Raw genomic sequence first — 18,290 nt, forward strand, 5'->3', positions numbered from 1 at the left:
GGAGAGGAAGAGAGCAGCCCCTCTCCTCCACTGCTTTCCCCCTCCTGCCAAAGAGCAGAGAGGCAGGTGTTAGAGCTCTTTGCTGTCTTATCTGTCCTTGAACAAGATCACTGTCCCTGTCTGTCACTTAGAGACTGAAAGTATGAGTGGGCGACTGCTTGGCAGCTAGTTCAGGACACTCGGATTGTATTTCCTGCTCTGCCACAGTTTCCCTGTGTGCACTCGGCCAAGTCTCCAGCCTCCGTTCATACGTGACATAGGAACAGGGCTTCGATTCCTCACAGCAGAAAGAGTATGGTGCAAGTGGCAGTAGGTGTGCGTTCTGGGGAGATGGGGAGGGGAAGAAACAGGGATGTAAAATGAACTAAGTGTTTGTACAATACTGATCTCAGCTACTGCCAGTTGAGAAGTCAGATGGAATTAACTCTGTGTGAAGGAGCATGGCTGTTGTCATCACTACTCTCCACTTTAACGATGTACAGTAATGGCGATGGTTTGTTAGGCTGTTCCTCTTTTAACAGTGATGGATAATTTAAAAAGTCTCTCCTAGCTAGTTGTTAATCAGCTTAGCCTATCCCATGGCCTGATCTTCACCCCAGTGAGTGCAGTGGAAATTTTCACACTGATTTCAGGGAGAGCAGGATTAACTCTATGTTTGACAGCTGTTATATGGTTATCTAGGCAGGGGACCCAGCTGAGCTGAGAGGCAAAAACCTCCACCTGAAGATAACATGCAAAAGCCTGGAGAACTAGAAACTCAGTCCTAGTAATTGCAGCAGGAAAAGGTGAAAGAGAAAGCTAAATTAAGGGGGGTGGGGAATAAATCGGAAGGGAGGAAAGCAGGTATACTGTGGGGAGAAGGATGAAGAGAACAGAGAGGAATAGGAGTAGGGGGCACTTGGAGGAGACACAGGCAGAGAAATGGGAGAATTGTTTCTTTTTGTGTTTGCTTTTCCGTTCCTGGATAGCGTATCAGTATTAACACTATCAAGAAACAACCCTCTCTACTGTAGAATAAATCTGCCGCTGTATTCCCCACTCCATAAAGGGCAACCAAGTCTGTATCCTTAGCGCCGTATTGTGTGTTCAGTGCTGTATTTTGTGAGCGCTTTTCATGATGGTTAAGCCTGTATCATTGCTGGCCTTAGGTTTCCTTTCTAGGGACTCACATTCTTAGACAGGTTCTGGAAGATCCATGGCATATTATTGTCGAAGCAGCAGTTTGTGAAGGGAGAGAAATGAAGGAGGTGAACAGGAGGGAGTGAAAGAGGAAGGAGGAAGCAGAAAGGAGTGTCCTGCTAGTCTGTCAAGATCTCCAGTAATTCGGTGAAACAGCTACTGGTGTCATAAGCTCATGCAGGGACTAGCAAGAGAGGAAGACAAATCTACCACTAAAAAGCAACCATGCATTGGATACCCTGGCAATAACTCCAGTCCCAGTGAACAACCATTGCCTTTGGCTGGCTGAGTTCTGGGCACCAAGGGCTGGGTCCTACTGAGTCCTCACCAGCCGATGTAATTGCAGTCACAACCCCCCTTTCTCGCCTCCTCATTTCTAAATGCCTGACTGAAGTCTTTACATGAATTGCCTTCAGCATGCGCCCTGGCAGTTCAAATACAGATCTGCGATAGTTTCTTGGCTTTGCCAAAAAAATTCCATGAAAAGTTATTTAGCCTTTCTATGCCTGTTTCCCCATCTATGAAATGCAGTTATTAGTATTGGTTACTGGTGAAAGGGATCACGATGAGGCTTAAATCACCAGAATTTATGACGATCTGAAATCCTCTGAGAAGGCAGATGGGAAGCAATTACTTCCTGATGTTACTTGTGAACATGGTCATTCAAACACCATCCTTACCCCAAAGAGCTTCCACCGTATATCTACTATCACTGAAGCAGAAGAATACTGTCCATAGCTGTGATCATTGCCAACTCCTTTCTGGGGCAATTGTATTTCCTTTGGTCTGAAGATGGCACAGATGGTGTAGGCAAGTCTTTGAGGTGAGTGCACAGTGCAGACAAAAGCTTTGGATTCTTTGACAACAGGATGGTCTTCCAAGAACCAGGCAGCGTGCTGGTCAGAGAGCTGAGAAAATGGGAAATTTAGTAGTGGTGAAGAAGAGAGACTTGGGAGAATAACGGAACTGCCTGGTAATCATATGAAGTGTCTCTGCACAAATGCCAGGATTATAAGGGCTAAACAGCAAAAATTTAAAACCTTAGGACATATACTAAACTATGAGTTAATTAGCTTCCCAGACAAACAGAAAAGAAAAAGTAGAAACAGCAGAATAAGGATTAATTGACTGTGAAACATTAGGGAATTGCTAGGTTAGGTCAAAGAAAGAAGAATCAGGTCAACAAGCACTAGCTGTTAGACTAGAGCAGAGCTACAAGACGTCCTAAGGCAAGGAGAAGAATGGAAGAAATGTAATACCACTAAAGGTGAGCAAGGAACTCATTAACACCTTAAAAATGAGGAAAGAATTGCTTAAAAAGTTGAAGCAAAGGAACATGATGAGGAATAGTAGAATGAGACCAAAGCATGCACGGATGAAATCAGAAAGGTCCTGGCCCAGAATGAGTTATATGTGGCTGGGAACATACAATGCAAGAGAAAGAAATCCTATAAATGTGCTACAAAGAATGAAAGCATGTGTCATGTACCACAAAAGTGAAACACACAAGAGGTTGTGCAGAGAGTTGGAATAGTCACTGCCTTTTTAAATTTACTCATCACCAAAACAGATGCTAGTAGATACATAACAGAAGTCATACGGAAGCAGGGATGGGAATAGGCCAGAACAAAAGGGTGCAAATTAAATACTTAAACTGAGTAAAGGAATTCAAATTGTTGGACCTGAGGAAATGAAAAATAAATCATAAAAGCTGGAGTTTGTCTGCACTAACTTTCGCCTTCTGAAATTTAAGTATCTAGTCTACATTGAAAGAGTCAGTATAGAGAGGGTCTGCATCCCCTCCCAAGGAAAAGCATCTAAGATTCATGGAAAGGATCCTTTGCTGAGATACTTTTTTTCTTCTATTAATTGTTGAGGGAAGCTAGAAAACCAGCTTAGACTGGACAGCTAGCTTTAATTCCACCCCAAAATGGTATTCCGTAGTCACACGTGTAGGCCATTATTTTGCTTAAACAATTAGGATGTTACCATAGAGAATACACATATTTTTTCAGAAATCCAGAAGTGTTTTGTTGAAACTCAATTACTCCCTCACACACTTCCGTTTATGCCAACTACACCTCAACACGTGGCAGCGTTGTCTTCAGCCTCTCTTGTGCAGGGTTCTGCTTCAGAACTCCCCCACCCAGACCTGTAACCCCATGCTGCTCCTCCAAGGCCAAACATACTCAGTACTGGTGATTTGGGGTGGAGGGGCATCCAAAAGGAACCCAGGATCACAACATAGGTTATCCCTGATGGCTAGCATGCAGGTAAATGCCAAGAGCCCAGTGTGCAGAGAGCACATACTGAAGCCACTGTGCCAGATGGCCTGCCTGCTCTCAGTTGTAAGAGCTGCTTTGTACTTTTTGGCTTTACTGATGCGGAGAGAACATTTTGAACTGTCTAAGCCTTATAACCTTGTATCATTGGCACACGAACAGCAGCAGCACACTGTTGAACATAATAACAAGAGGGAAAGAGCTGTAGAATTAAATAAGAATTTAAATCTTTGGGTTCGCAGCTCAGAGCAAGAGGCTTTAGCTATGTTATTTCCAGGAATGGTTGAGTCATATTTGAGAGAATAACGGATAACACTTTTTCTTTCATGACTATGGTTGAATAAATTATTTGCCAATAATTTTATCTACGATTTGACCAGTTCTGGCTGCTTCCTCTAATGTGTGTGGTGCGGGAACGTTAAATGGATTCTGGATGTGTATGCCAAATATGCAGATCCAGTCCTTAGCATCTAGCAGTGAATTTATTCCCCAAAGACAATTTTCAACAAGATTTACCCCAGAGCAACTGAATGCAGGATTTGATCTGTCATATTCAGAATGACTCATTTTTCACCTCATCAAGTAGGAAGAGAGGAGGGAAAAAGAGAGAGGGAAAGTTATTCCATTTTTCACAACAAACACTTGTCTTCAGAGTCTCAGCTGTCACAGAGCAGTACCCGGCTGCCCACTGAGGGACACTACAAATGTTGCTTGGCAACCCCATGCCATGGATAGGAAGCACTCGGCAGGCTGAGCATCACACAGAGACAGAGAGAGAGAGAGAGAAAGAGAGTGAGACAGCGGCACACCAGGACAACTCGCTCCTGTCTGGTCCAGTTAGAAATGACACTGCTCCTGCCCCAGTAATTGTCGTAGGCTCTGGCCAACAAAGTCCTTTCTGCTGAGTGGGAGAATAATTGCAGTTCATAGATGGTGAAGAGTCCCCTGCCCACTCACCAAGAACAAAGAGACTTTGAATCTATTAATATCCTGAAGGTCACTGAATTCTTCCCAGTGTAGCTAGCTGTGAGCAAAGCTTCAGTGGCTCAGAGGCACAGCTTTGTTAAACACCTAGAGGGATCAGAAAAGAAATCATTGTCCTGTGCAGCATTGCCCAGCTGCCTTGGCACCTTGTCAGAAACATCAAGCCCTTGGTGTAGGCCCTTGGTGTGTAGCTCTTGTAGCCCTGATGGTCTGAGAATACTAGAGAAGCCAAGTTTGCAAGAAGAGGCAATAGCTTCATTGTGTCAGTTGTTAAAACTGAAAGGCAGAGGAGTTTTCAGCCACAGTATTTCTTCATCAGTTTTGTCGCTGTTGAAAGATTGTAAGTTAAATGAAATGGCTTGACCCCACAGAGTCGATCCTATGTGGCTAGTATGCTAACACTTGTTGCCAAACTCCTAAATATTTTTGGCAGCTAGCGCCTCTGGAATATGTTCTTCTTTGTGTGTACCTACACACAGAGCAAAAACACCGACATGAGGATCAGCAGATCATTAGCAAACTTCCTGGGAAATTCAGCAAAAATGGGATTTGGGGTGCAAGAGAATACTCTATTCAAAGCCAGAAATTTTACTTCCCTCTATACAAATCTGGGGAGAATATGGTACCCGTTTTTCTCTGACTGTGTGCAACATTAGACTGGCCCTTTCTACTCAGTGAAACCTAAATATTTTGGAGCAAGACAAGCAAGAGACTGTTGCAACTGCAACAATCCAAGAGTTTTGTTTATGGAAAGTGTCCACCCTCCAGTAATCCTGCAGGTGTTTGTTATCAAAAATCTCTAGATGTTTTTAAAAGTCCCAACCATCCTGTGTAGTTAATACGTCTGAAATCCCCCCTGTTCTTCTGCATTAGTGTTTTTGAGTTTCATTTCAAATTTTTAAGTAAAATAGACTAATAGTTTCTTCCATATATTCGAAATAGGATTTCTGCTTATGCAAGCTGTTTTCTGGATCTTACTGCCTGCTAGAGTATACCCCTTTTTTGGAACGGCTGCTCAACTATTTTTTTCCCCGAGTTATGACTCTTCTGCCCAATTATGATATCTCCTCATTGCCTTGCTCCCTAAACACAGGCCTCAGTAGGTTCACAGGTTTATTCCAGATCCAGATGCCTCTGGCCTCTATTTTTCTGGGCTCCTGAAGCCATTATGGACATTTGGTGGAGTCACAGGCTCTTGCTGCACACAGATCTGCCTTGAAAAACCTATGCAAAATTTCAATTTCTGTCTGCAAAATAAATAAACTCTCTTTTTTCTCCCTTCTGTGTAAATAGATCAATGTTTCATAAATAATTCTCCTATCTTTGGGATTTTTTTGAGGCTTTGGTTCTGAAAACTCTTTACCTTTTTAACCGAGCTCCTCTCTTAAAGGAATTGAAACAATTACATGGTATTTTCTGAGGAGAATTTCTTTACTGTGTGACATGCTGAGCCCTATTCTGATCTTCATCACTGAGATTTTCTTCTGCTCAAATTCAGCTCAGCTCACTGTAGTCCTGCCTGATTTAATGCCAGAGGACATCAAAGCGGAGTCAAGCTTCTGCTCCTCTTCTCCCCTCTCCTTCCTTCTTTCCCAAAGGCACCCTGGGGAATGAGGATGCCAGCACTCAGATTCCAGGGGAATGCGTGACTGCTCTCAACCTAGTCTTCTCATGCAGACCCCTTGACCCCCTGGCTGCAAGCGTGCATTTGATCCTGCCTCAGCAGTGGGGACAAGAACTTTTTCCTTCACTGAACAAAAGAGAAGAGAATTAGAGAGGAGATTAGAGTCAAGAACCTTTCTTATACTTTGCAGAGTTCACACTGTCCTCAAAACTACCATCCATTGACATAAACTTAAGGGATGGACAGTCCTCTTGACTTGTCCATTAAAATAAATCAAAGACTGTTCACCCATCACCAATCAGCACATGTGCTGTCTTGCTCTTTCTTTCATACCAGGGACTGCCTGCTTTACTTACCTTTCACTTACCTGTTCTAGCCTCACTATCACACCCACATGTGCATATATCTGTATATCTCTAGTCACTCACGTCACTCCTATGACTCTGTCCCAGTACTATGTGATTACCTACCTGGGGCGGCCGCGCGCTGGTTCAATTGGCTTTGGGTTTCAAGTTAACGTCCTGCATGTGATGTCAAATGGAGGCTAGCAAGAAGAAGTTGGGATTTAGATTGCAGTCACGTTTCTATTCTTTGGTTTCCTGTAGCTTTCAGTCTTCTCCCCCAGAGGCATTTCTCTTGAAGCACACGCTCTCTCATCCTTTCCCTTTCCTTTCGCTGCCTTTCACAGGCAGTGCAGAGTAAAGAGGGCCTAGGAAAGCCTTGCTTTTGTTTACTAGCAGGCCATGCTGATGCCTCAGTGGGTAGGAGGCCAGAGCCAAGCCTGCTCCTGCACTCCAGAGTGATAATACCTCTTCAAGAAAATAATTGCCTTTGATTAAAATGTAAGGGCACCATCTTCTTTTTGTTGTTGTCATTAATGAGGGCTGCAGGCCATGGGCCTTTGAAGTGTTTCCTTTTGGCTTGTCTCTCTGTTCTTTCTTTTTTTCTCTCCTTTCTTTTTCTTTTTTTTTTTTAATTCTTAATTATCTGCCCTTTCCGCCTCAGAGTAAGATTTGTTAATTTTCACATGCTTGCAAAAACCTGCCTGGCACACTCCAGCTACCTGGCAGCCTCTAAATAGGCAGCCAGTCATGGGAGCAAGCAAAGAGGCAGCACATCTCTCTCATTAGCCGCCTTGACCCCCACTTGGCCACTCCAGAGGGGAAGAGGAGAGAACTGTACAGTTACTCACCTTGCCAGAACGCTTGGTCTCCTCTATGGAAATGCTGCTCAGCAAGGTGTGAATGAACACACTGTTGTGTTTAATTAAGGCTATCCAGAACTATTTCATTTGTGATATCAGGCCTTTACAGGCTAATGGACTTCTCTGCATCACCTAACCTTGAAGTTACTTTTCTGTTTTCCGGACTATGAGTGAAAGAACAGGACAGTAGGCTAAAGCTTAATGGACCTTCAAGTATTTCCATCTATATTAAGTATCACAGCTGATTGCTAGCTTGTATTAGTCAAGAAAGAAATAGTAAGCTTTAAACCTCATATCCCTTACCTTCTCAAAGCTGTGGTGTGGACAGTGGAAACATGACTGGGACGTTCATCTCTGGATTGCAGAGGGCTTCCCGAAGGTGGAGCAAAGATGAAAAATATCTGAATGACTTGAGCAAGCTGGTGATACAAATCAATTGGAGAACTAGAAGAAAACTCATCTTCCCTGGATCAAAGTCCAAGGCTTTGTTCATCGGACAGTATTGAGCATTTTCCTCTAGTCTATCCTCCATAGAGATAACACAGGCCCAAATTTCATGTGGAAGCCAGGAATTTCATTACCTCCATGGAGCCGTCTGCCTCCTATCAAAGCTAATGAGAGGCAGCACCTACTTATCTTTTAAAACGATCCAAAAGCCTTATCCCTTTTTCAGCTGGGATAGGTATTAAGATCCTTGTGGAGAAAATGGATCTTTGTCGTCCTTAATCTCTAGCTTCTTTTCCCCCAAAAATGCATGTGAATGCCTATAAGCAGCTTCTATTTATCTCACTCATGAAAGACCATCTGCATGAGTTTTCTGTCTGGCCTTTAGGGAGGAAGAGATTGCTCCAGATACGAGCAGTCTTTTAGCTAAGGTGCTTTTCCCAGTAACAGGTGTAAATCAAACTTGAGCATTGCACTTCTGGGCCAGCTAAACTTCTCAGGAATGAAAAAAGTAAAAATGAGGATATTTTGAATTTTGGGGTCCTTTAAACATCCCCCCATCCATGAGTGGTTTTTATCTGTCAAAGGATATTTTCCCCTTGACCTTCACTGGTCCATAAGACAACTTAATGATATCAGATTGTCTTAAGTATTGCAGCTTGCTTGAGTCATGCTTCAGTGTGGGGATGTGGGCACTGTGGAGTATTAAAATCACTTATTTCTGTCTTACCCAGGAACTCTTTGTATGACGCTGTCATTCCCCTCCCCACTTCCTGTCCCCGTTTCCTGTCAAGAACAGGCACGATCCTCATTTGCAGGCAGATCCTTTTCTCTGAAGCATCATTTTGAAACTCTCACTGTTCCTCAGGCTGTGAGTTGTTCTCTACGTTTTTCCTCCATAGCAAAGGTAACTAATTGGGAGAGGTGATTTTAAAGAGATTGAAATGAATCCTGTACCCTTAGATCTTCTGGTGCCTCTAGCAAGAGCACATTAGAGAGCTCCAAAAGCGGCCAGAGATGAGTCTCCACACTCCATTTTGTAGCATATTTGTCTCAGAAATGAAAGGTGAGCTCCCCCATGTACAAATCTGCCTGGAAATGCTTTAATTGTTGCTATGCAGTCGCCATGGAGAAGATTGTACAGATTCCTGCTAATGGAAATGTTGGTGCCTAGCTGAATCTGGTTTCTGGGACAATGATATCAACAGAGAGTAGCATGGGGCAGCGAGGCTGCAGGAGCTCATTGAGTCCAGGAGAAGACTTGATTCATATAGAGCTCTCTACTGCCTTGGGTAGAGCAACTCTGATTTCATCTGTATTGTCAAATTCCTGTAGTTTAACAAGTCACCATGTGCCACTGAGCAAACTCAGATAACTGATAACAGCCATTATCCTTAGGTCGTGTCAAATGTGAGGTTGGATGGGTGAAGCTGAAACCTCTTGCTAACATCTGGTAACTTCTACAGCCATGCTAACTTGATCATGTGTCCTCATCTTCAAAGTGAGACAAAGTAGATGCGACATGAACTGTATGCATCTGACTGAATGAATTTTAATCCTAGGCAGCCTCCTGTTCAAACATATGTGCCTTCACTGAGCTGGGGTGCTGCAGTTCCCAGCAGCCCGGGGGTGAATGGTGTGAGCAATGACGTTTAAACTGCCTAGCCTCTGCAAAACCCTTTGGGACCCCTGTTTTTTACTTCAGGAATTGAATCGGACCTGTATCTTTTTCTCCCAGGAACAAGAGGGTGATGAACGTGATGCTTTGGTTGCCATGGGAACACAGCGTGAGGTTTGTGTTAGCAGTGCTCCTTCCTGCAAGCAGGCGCTGCTAGCTGTAGAGATGGGCACAAGCGGCACAGTCGGCATCCGTCCACGTCTTGCCTGCCTGCTCTCTCAGGGGTGTCTGCGTCTGGGAATGGGAGTCAGCCCCATTTTTTTTTGGAAGAGGAAGATCTGAAGAGACCAGTCACTATAAGCTAGAAAGATGAGTGGCAGTTTGGAGGGAAATTGTGAAGTCCTCATTGAAACCTCTGCTGCAAAATCTTGATGAAGATTTGGGGGGGGGGGAGGGGGAGGAGGGTTCCATAGACAGCATTACTAAGGAGACTACCCTCCTGCCATGGGGAACGGCTGAAAATGTTTAGTCTGTGGGGAGAAAACGGAGTCTTGAGCTTTCCTTGTAACTCTGCGGCCTGGGCTGCTCTAGCATCACTAGGAGAGTGGCAGGGGCTGGACCATTTCATAGCTAAACTGTGTCCTCATGCTGTGCCCCACACTCTGCTACCCTACCCCACTTCTTCCTGCAGGTTTTTATGTATTTGCTACCCCTGTGCCCTCAGCAATGCTCATGTTCAGCTGCTGACTTCCATGCCCTCCTCTCTCCTGTCAACCCTTAGGACCTTCCTGAGTCTCAGCTTGGAAATAATCAGGAGGCATTTTATGCCGTTATAAAGCCATTTGGAGCTTTCAGAATGACAATTTCAGAGGGACTCCTCATTGTCACTGCTATTTTCCTCCCTTTAAATCCTCACCTGATACCATTTTTATGAGGGGAAGAAATAATTTGTAAAGATCTTGTAGAAGTAGGTGTCGTTGAAGCAAGGGGAGGGAGCAAGGCTGCAAGCCTGCTTGGGAGACAGGTGAAAGCAGTTGTCAACCTGTCTCACTAGTGTAAGATGATTTGAATGGATATTGGAAAGGGTGGCATAAAAGAGGAAGCCCAGGTTAAGGAGAACTGAAATGATGCTGGGGGGAAGAAATGGGAGGTGATGATGCTGGTTTTGGCACAGGTGATTACAGATACTGTTAGGGACTAAAAGAAAGTGGGGAAAATACCACACAGGGAAGCTAGCCAGGTGACTATAAACTATGATGAAATAGGAAGAGAAACAGTTTGCAGCATGGTTAATGTTGGTCTCTAAGATATGTTAGAGGTTTGGTAGAGAGTAGCAAGAACAGCAGAAATGCATTAGGAATGTGAAGTTTGTTACTAGAAAATAAAAATTCTTTTTTGTCTGTCATAAATCTTTACCTCTTCACCACTTTAGCTGCTTCCTGCATTTCCTAAGCAGGCTTAGTGTTCGAACATGGCCAGAGGGATTCCATTTGAGCTCCAAATAATAATAATAAATTTCATAAAGTGATTCCATGTGGAGAGTAGAGATAATAGTGCCTTATGTTTACGCAGTAGGGTCCATGAGACTTTGGGTCAGACAGACTGAAGAGTGGTTTCTCACCTGCTGTTGAAATGCAGCTTGCTCTGGGGTGATACACTGCACTTGCTCTGCAGTAACTACACTAGGAGTATGGCAAGGAAGAATGCCTTCTCTCACTGAAGCTTTTGAATTAAGTCTAGGTAGAGAAAGGAAATGTAATTCTCCACACTGGATTTTAGCCAGGATGCTGAAGTTAAACATCTGGTTAATTAATAAAAAGAGCTGCAACTGCACTATAGTCCCTGCAGCCACGCTGGGATGCTGGAATCTGTGTTGTTTCGTGAGGACAAGCCTGTCTCTTCTATTAAGCTTGCACTGCCAGGAGTCCTAAGGCTTTACCTGGAAAGTGGCTCAGCTGCGTCTTGAACAGTAGCTGCTGCTTTTCCTGATGAGTCAAAAACCTGCCTGCCTCTACAGCAGACTCGCTGTTTATTTTACCCAGTACCACAATTTAGACCTAGGTGTGTCATTATGTTTCGTCCAGTGTAAGAAGAGTAGGAGCTGCATAATAGCTCCTCTGAGATCTCTCATTCTTTCTATTAGCAGGAAGATCCTGTGCTTGGAAGAGCAGAAAGAAAAGTGTATCTGTGATCACCTCTTTCTCTGTGTTTGCCTTGGGTTGTCTCATGCTTATTTCCACATGTAAACAGCATCCCAGCTGCTTTGTCCTAGGGCTGGCTCATAAACAAGGAGCTCTGAGTCTTGGTTCTTACAGACGGTAAGAATCTATTTGTTAGGCAGCCAACCCTCTTGGGGTGAGAGGACCTCAAGATGGCTCTCCAGTGTTATTTCTGGTTGGAATTATTTTATTAAGAGCATCTTTTATTTAGAGGTTTTGCTTACTGGAAGCAATGACTGGCTTTGAGTTTGAATTTCATTGTCTGTTACATGGGAAATCCTAGAGAACCTCCTTTCTATTCCTACCACCTCCATACTTCAAAAATGAAGTTCTCCGTTTCTCTCTGTGCTGTACCTGAGCCAAAATGGGAATGGTCCCGGTGTGCTGAGGTTCTTAGTGCTGCTGTTCAAAACCTGAAAGTCCATGCTTCACAATATGTTAGTTTTCTGCAGTGACAGAGGAAGGTGCTGTTTCACTTACTGTACTGGTGGCCAGTTTTACTGATCCACCACACAAGCTGCCATAACCTGTGACTGCCCCATTTGCATCCCTGCTTCAGTGAGATGTTAGAGGAATATACAATCATCAGCATAAAATCTTACCTTTGCTGTATATCCTCTCTCTTCTTGCTTCTTCCCACGCTACCTCAGAGTGTCAAGAGTAGCAAGAGTACAATGCCAAACAGAAGCATCATGCAGTTTGCAGAGAGTTCCCTGTTACAGGCATGGGACTTTATCCTTGCAGTCCTGTACTTGGGACATGGAGCACCTGAAAACACAAGCTGAGACCGCAGCTAGCAATCAAACTTTGAATCAAATCCAGATTAAAGAGAAGGACCTTGGTGTGCTTTCTGTATCCAGGCTTGTGGGAGTTCTTTTTGCCTGTTTGACACATGACTGAAGAAGGGAGAGGTTTAACACTGGAGATGCATCCCTCCAGGAAGGAGTCAAAGCACTTTGTTGCATTGCCTTGGACCCATGCCACCTTCCCAGGCAAAACAGTAAGTGGTGTGGACAGGGGTTTGAGTGACATGGAAGATAAAAATTAGAAGGCTGCCTCTCATGAATTGACAGGACGAGTCACCGTTCATCTGTGCCTCTAAAGTGACTGAGATCTGTATCCTAGCTGGAGTAGGCTGAACTAGGTCTAGAATATAAAATTCAATAACAGGGCCTGGAGGTAGCCTCTGGATGGCCTCCTCTTTCCAGATTTTCATGGATGGACATTCTGATGTGGAGCAGAAGTGAACTTGAACTGATCTGCTGGGGGGATGTCTTTACTATTGGCTGGTGTCTTCCATGCTTGAAAGCGCAAGGAAAGTTGTATGCTGTCTTCTCATTCAGGGAAAAAAACATTTTGTCAAGGAGCTGAAGAGAGCACCGGTGTGCTCTGCATCGGATACTTGATCAGATAAACCACATTCTCCCCTTTCTGCCTCTTTTCATTCACTGTGCTTAATTTTCTCAGTCCGATGAGGGAATATAATAATTTTATCTCTTCCCTCTTTATCTTTCAGACTTTCCACAACCATCTTTTTAAATGTTTGATGGACTCAAAGCCAGAACATCTGTCTGGAGGGTATCTGGTTGGGATAGAAGGTCCTGCATCTCTACCAAATTTAGGGTCATTAAATTATCCCAAATCAACCTTTCCCCTGTGATTTCAATTGTATGCAACAACTACCTTCACTTCCTGTCTGAAGCTCTCTTGTCGACAGTCTTTATAGGACACCTGTTGTCCACTGAGGTTCCCATTGGTCTCCCAGCATCAAGGCAGAACTCTTTCTCTTAGTTCTGCATACATCAAAGTGCTAACTCAGCCTTCCCTTATGTCTCTCATACTCAGTTTTCTACCTCTGAGAGACTCTTCTCACCCCCAGTTTGGGGAATGTGGATATATATCCCTTTCACAGGGATTTTTTTTCGTCTAGTCTGCACTTCAGTTTTTGCTTTGTAAGTTTTTTTGTTGTTTCGTTTTGTTGTATTTTTTCCTTTTCTGATTCTATGCCTTTACTCCTAATCCCACCACCTGGTATGGCTCACACTGCAGAATCTCTCTGCCTCCTCAGTGTATACGCCTTTCAAATATTTGTAGACATTTATCACTTCTCCTCCCGCCTCACTTAGTCATCTCTCTGCCAAGCTAGACATATTTAGTTCTTCTAATCTTTCCTAGCGAGTTAGTCCCTCCAGTGGTCATAATTCATTTCTCCTTGCTCGTCTTTGAATCCTTTCCAGTTTGTCAGCCCTTAAAATATTTCTTATTTGGGATGTTTTAATATGTACAGACACAAAAAACTGGGGAAGAGAAACTTCCTGAAAAGAGAAGGCTTTTTGGCTCCAAACCAGTGGGAATATCTAAGTGTGGGTAGATCTGGGAATTGCTGTTCAAGTTCTAGGTGGGTCTCTCTGAGACAGAAGAGTCTCCTGTTCTTTTCTTGTGAATTGCTCTATTCACTGCCCCTCAAAATCTGTAACAAAAGATAGCAGCTTAATTTTTTTCTCTCTGTTTGTTTCTCCAGTTCGCCCCTTAACAAGACAGACTCATCTTATCCAAATGTCACAGGCTTGGCCTCTCATTCCCTATCTGTCTCTGTCTCCCTCTCAGGCGAAAGGCTTTGTGTATGAGTGATGTTCTAGTAGGCTGTGGGGTGTGAGCGATCAGATCGAGAGACAGAGTGGCAACATCTTATCAGTGCTAAATCTCTTTCGCTCAGCTTTGTTCTTCTCAAATACTGATAGGCATGGTGCCAAAGGAGCAGGAGAGAGCAACCAGCTCCTTTTTTTCTTAGGACAGCTTTTGCCTTCTGGACATTTATTGTTTCTGCTGCATCCAGGCAGTGTAAGAAGGGTTATAAATGAAAATGGGTCCTGTTTCTAGGATCCCAGGTGGAGTCTTTTCCTTCACATAACCAATCCGACAAATTATTTAGCTAGAACTTTCTTAATTAAAGCTACACTCTAGCGGCATGGCCTAGAGATGCTGTTCAGCCTCTACTTCTCGTGCTGAACTCCATGGTGATTTTTGAGGCATTCCCAGTATCTCATGCAGCTGGTGATTTGTGCTATCTATCTGAGATTACATGACGTGAGTGGATCGAAAGGAATGAGGGGGAGCAGCAAGTGTTCCCTCACTCATTCGCTCCAGCAAGTTCAGCAACTTCAGTCTGCTTTTAAAGCTATTTAAATACTTTAAATACATCTAGTGACCTGCGAAGGAGCAGCAGTTTATCTAGCCAAGCGATGCTGTCAAGATTGCTAGTTTGAGAAGGGTACCGGTATCAAAATGTTTCCAGAACCAAAACAAAACCAATCACAAACTTGCATTGTGTGGCACACCCTTACATAGTGCAACCTAAATTTCATCTGCGAATGCCAAAACAATGTGATTTTCACCTGGGAGTATTCCTAAAACAGAAGTGAAAGAAGTCTGCTTTGCTTCTTTCTATATCATGTTCTTCTAGTATCTTCCCACCCAAACAAGATAGATGCGCAGGAAACATCTGTCTTCTGTTTTGGCTGTGTCCTGAGAGTAATAGGAGTTCAGTAAGTAGAAATGTAAAACTAACTCAGCTGACTGGACAGGAGATGTTTCTCTAGGGTGTGTAGGCTAGGTGGATCCATTAAGCCAAGCTACAAAAAGGAAGGGAAAACAGATGCAAACAAAGCAGGGTTGGTTGGATAGGGGAATTTATTTCACTTCCACCAGCCAGCCTGTGCCACCAGCTGATGCCACTGTATCATCATAAAAAGCAGAAAGAGGGAACCCAGAACTTCTGGAGTGAAGAGCAAGAGCTACTATTGCTTTGACAGTGGATTGTCTGTTGAAGCAGCCTTGGAGAATCATGCTGAACAGTGCATTACAGATATGCACACTGGATATTAAAAAAGAGAGAGAATGCATTTACTGTCACTTGCAGGTTGCCTTTCACCGTGCTAGTTGTCATAGCATTTGGAAGCATTACACAATGGGTCTTTGTCTACAGAAAGAAAAGTAGTGTCTCTATCACAAGCTTAGCCAGGAGAGACAAAATCATGCTGAAAAACTGTTAGAAAGAAAAGTACTAGGCATTTTCACCACCCTCTCCTCAGATACTTGTTCTGGGGCCTGATCCTTGAAACAGCACCATGTCATCTACTTTAGCACCTTCAAACTGTTTATTACCGTTATCATCACAGCAGCAGACTGGTCTAGGTGTCCACTGTCTTTGATGCTGTTGCAAACAAGCTTGTCTTTTCCCAGAGAAATCAGCAGTGTAGCTCACTTCAGTTTGTCAGGTTTGTCTACCCCGTCACTCACGTTCAGAAAGTGGGTGGGGTTTTTCTGTCTGTGTTTTTGCTTTTTAAGAACATGCAGTTGCTTGAGATCCATTTGGTTGACAAAATGTTTTACAAACAAACCATATGTAGGAATTACTTTGTTCGCTGCTGAAATGCAAAACAACAATTTTTTTATTGTAGAATCTCAAGAGACAGATGAAATATGGTTCAGCACAGCATGACTTTAAGTGTTCTACTGAATAGAAGTGGGATCGCTACCACATTTAAAGCAAAGCATACCTTCAAATGCCTTGAACTGAGGTTTATTCTGTGCAAATATTTGATAAATGGCCTCTCATTTCAGTACAAAGAAAAGCACTGAAGCTTACCTCCTTTCTGGGTATTGGCATAAGATATTTTTTTCTAAACAAAAGGGGTCCTAGTATCCAGGAAATTTAATGGATATTTCTCTCTGTTAGGAGTTCCGTTTTTACCTCTCCTGACCCATTAAGATGATTTTTGTGAAAACAGTCTGGGTTTTTTATTTACCTGGTCTCTCTTTGCATACAGCTTCCAAAATTCTGATCCTTAGTGATGGTTCCTTTTTATATCTTTTTTTTCTTTTTTTTAAATCAGCTCTGTATCGGTTAAAGTTCTCTGTGCCTAAATGACTAATACACAAGCAGATCAGATTTTCACCACTCCTATTCCAAAGATGTTCTTAAGCCAAGATCTTCAACCCTAGCCTCGTTTCCATTTATTGTAATGCAGTGGTACAAAATGCATGGCCGACTTCTCAAATTAGTCTCGTGTTCCTCAAATTCTTTTGCCATTGCCTGCCATTCTCTTTCATAGCTTAGCTTTTCAGGCTTTGTTGGTATTTCCCTAAACACCCCTAATAGATCTCCCCCTCCTCTGAATTATTTCTTTGGGCACGAACTGAGAGATGGAAAACAAAACGCAATGAAATACTCATTATTAATTGATCATGATATTTCCTGTGTTTGTTGTTGCTGTTGGGTTTTATTTTAATTCTCTCTCTGTTTAGGGGAAACTGCTTAATTTTATTTAATACTTTAGCTTTTAAATTTTTATTAAATGAAAATGCAGATGTATATTCAGTGAAGTTTTCCTGGACTTGTTTTCTTGTGGATCATTCATCTCACTTTAATTAGAACAGGACAGACATAGAAGGGAAAATTAGAATGAGAGCAGAAGATGAGCAGTTGGTTGTCCCACAGTTCCTACGAGCGGGAAATGATAGGGGATGGGATTTTTCTCTTTAAATTCAATATGCCATTCTTCTGCTCTCCGATAAGCATTAATGAGAGGAGAAGAAAAAGGACTCAGTGTCTGTAGATGATGGAAGGCTGAAGTTCTCCTCCTCACACCATGAATCAGCCTCCTAGGAGATAACTGTCTCTACCAGGTCTGTTCAAGGGAAGGCTCATTATGTGGAATTGTGTCAAATGGTAAGGAGTGGTATAAAGAGATAATCAGAGTCCTCCAGCGCTAATTACCTGGGCTCTATACAAATCCCTAGCTCCATTCAGAACCCCCTTTAAAAAAAAAAAAAAAAAAGATGTCAGAGGAAACAAATGAAGTCTCAATTCTGCAAGTGCCAGTTGAGATGGCAGAGAACAGGAAAGTCATGGATTAAAGCAATCAGTGCCCTGAGTCCTGCCATACTATTTGACTTCATTTTTCCACCCTCTTCTTTTCTAATTCATGTATTGAAACATAACAAGAAATCTCTGCATCTCTCATGCCCCCTTTATTCCAAAATCTCTAGGTGCTTCACAACATTAACTGATAAAATTTCACAGCTATCTATCTGTTTATCTAATTGCAAGACGTTTAAGATTTGCCTTCACAGTTCAGAGGGATGGTGATGAACAGACTATAATATGTCTTATCAAAGGGTTGAAGGACTTATGGTTTGGGATTGGTAGGAAGTCAGAACAGAAATTGTCAGAAAAGGAATAATTGCTGTTTGATAAGTGTATGTTCAATGAAAAGATTAAGAAATAAGATCATTAGTAATTTGGAATCAAAGACATTTAAGGTTGTGTACTGTCAGGTTTGTAATACGTTCTTGGAGCTTTGGAGGAAGAGAATGAGGAAATCTTGGGTGCAAAGGAGAAGGATTCTGAAAGAGAGAATACTGTGGAATATAGTAAAACTGAATAACCCTTTGCCTGCCCAGCGGAAGAGAAGGATAAAAGCTGTTTGAATCAGTGTTAGCCTTTACATCAGTAATATCACTTGGTGCGTGTTTGTACTTGAGGACTCTCCATCACTATTACTGAATATACTACCCAACTGTATTAGAGAGAAACACACAAAGTACTCAGTTTAAGTGAGCAAAGACAGGAGGCAGGTCCTGTCACTTTGATTCATGCCAATAACAGTTTCAGCTGGAATATTCAGGGAGTACAGTACTACTTGGTATGGTTAGGATGGTACGTGCTATTTGT

Source organism: Struthio camelus, chromosome 12, assembly GCF_040807025.1.
Source record: "Struthio camelus isolate bStrCam1 chromosome 12, bStrCam1.hap1, whole genome shotgun sequence".
In the NCBI taxonomy this organism is placed as follows: domain Eukaryota; kingdom Metazoa; phylum Chordata; class Aves; order Struthioniformes; family Struthionidae; genus Struthio; species Struthio camelus.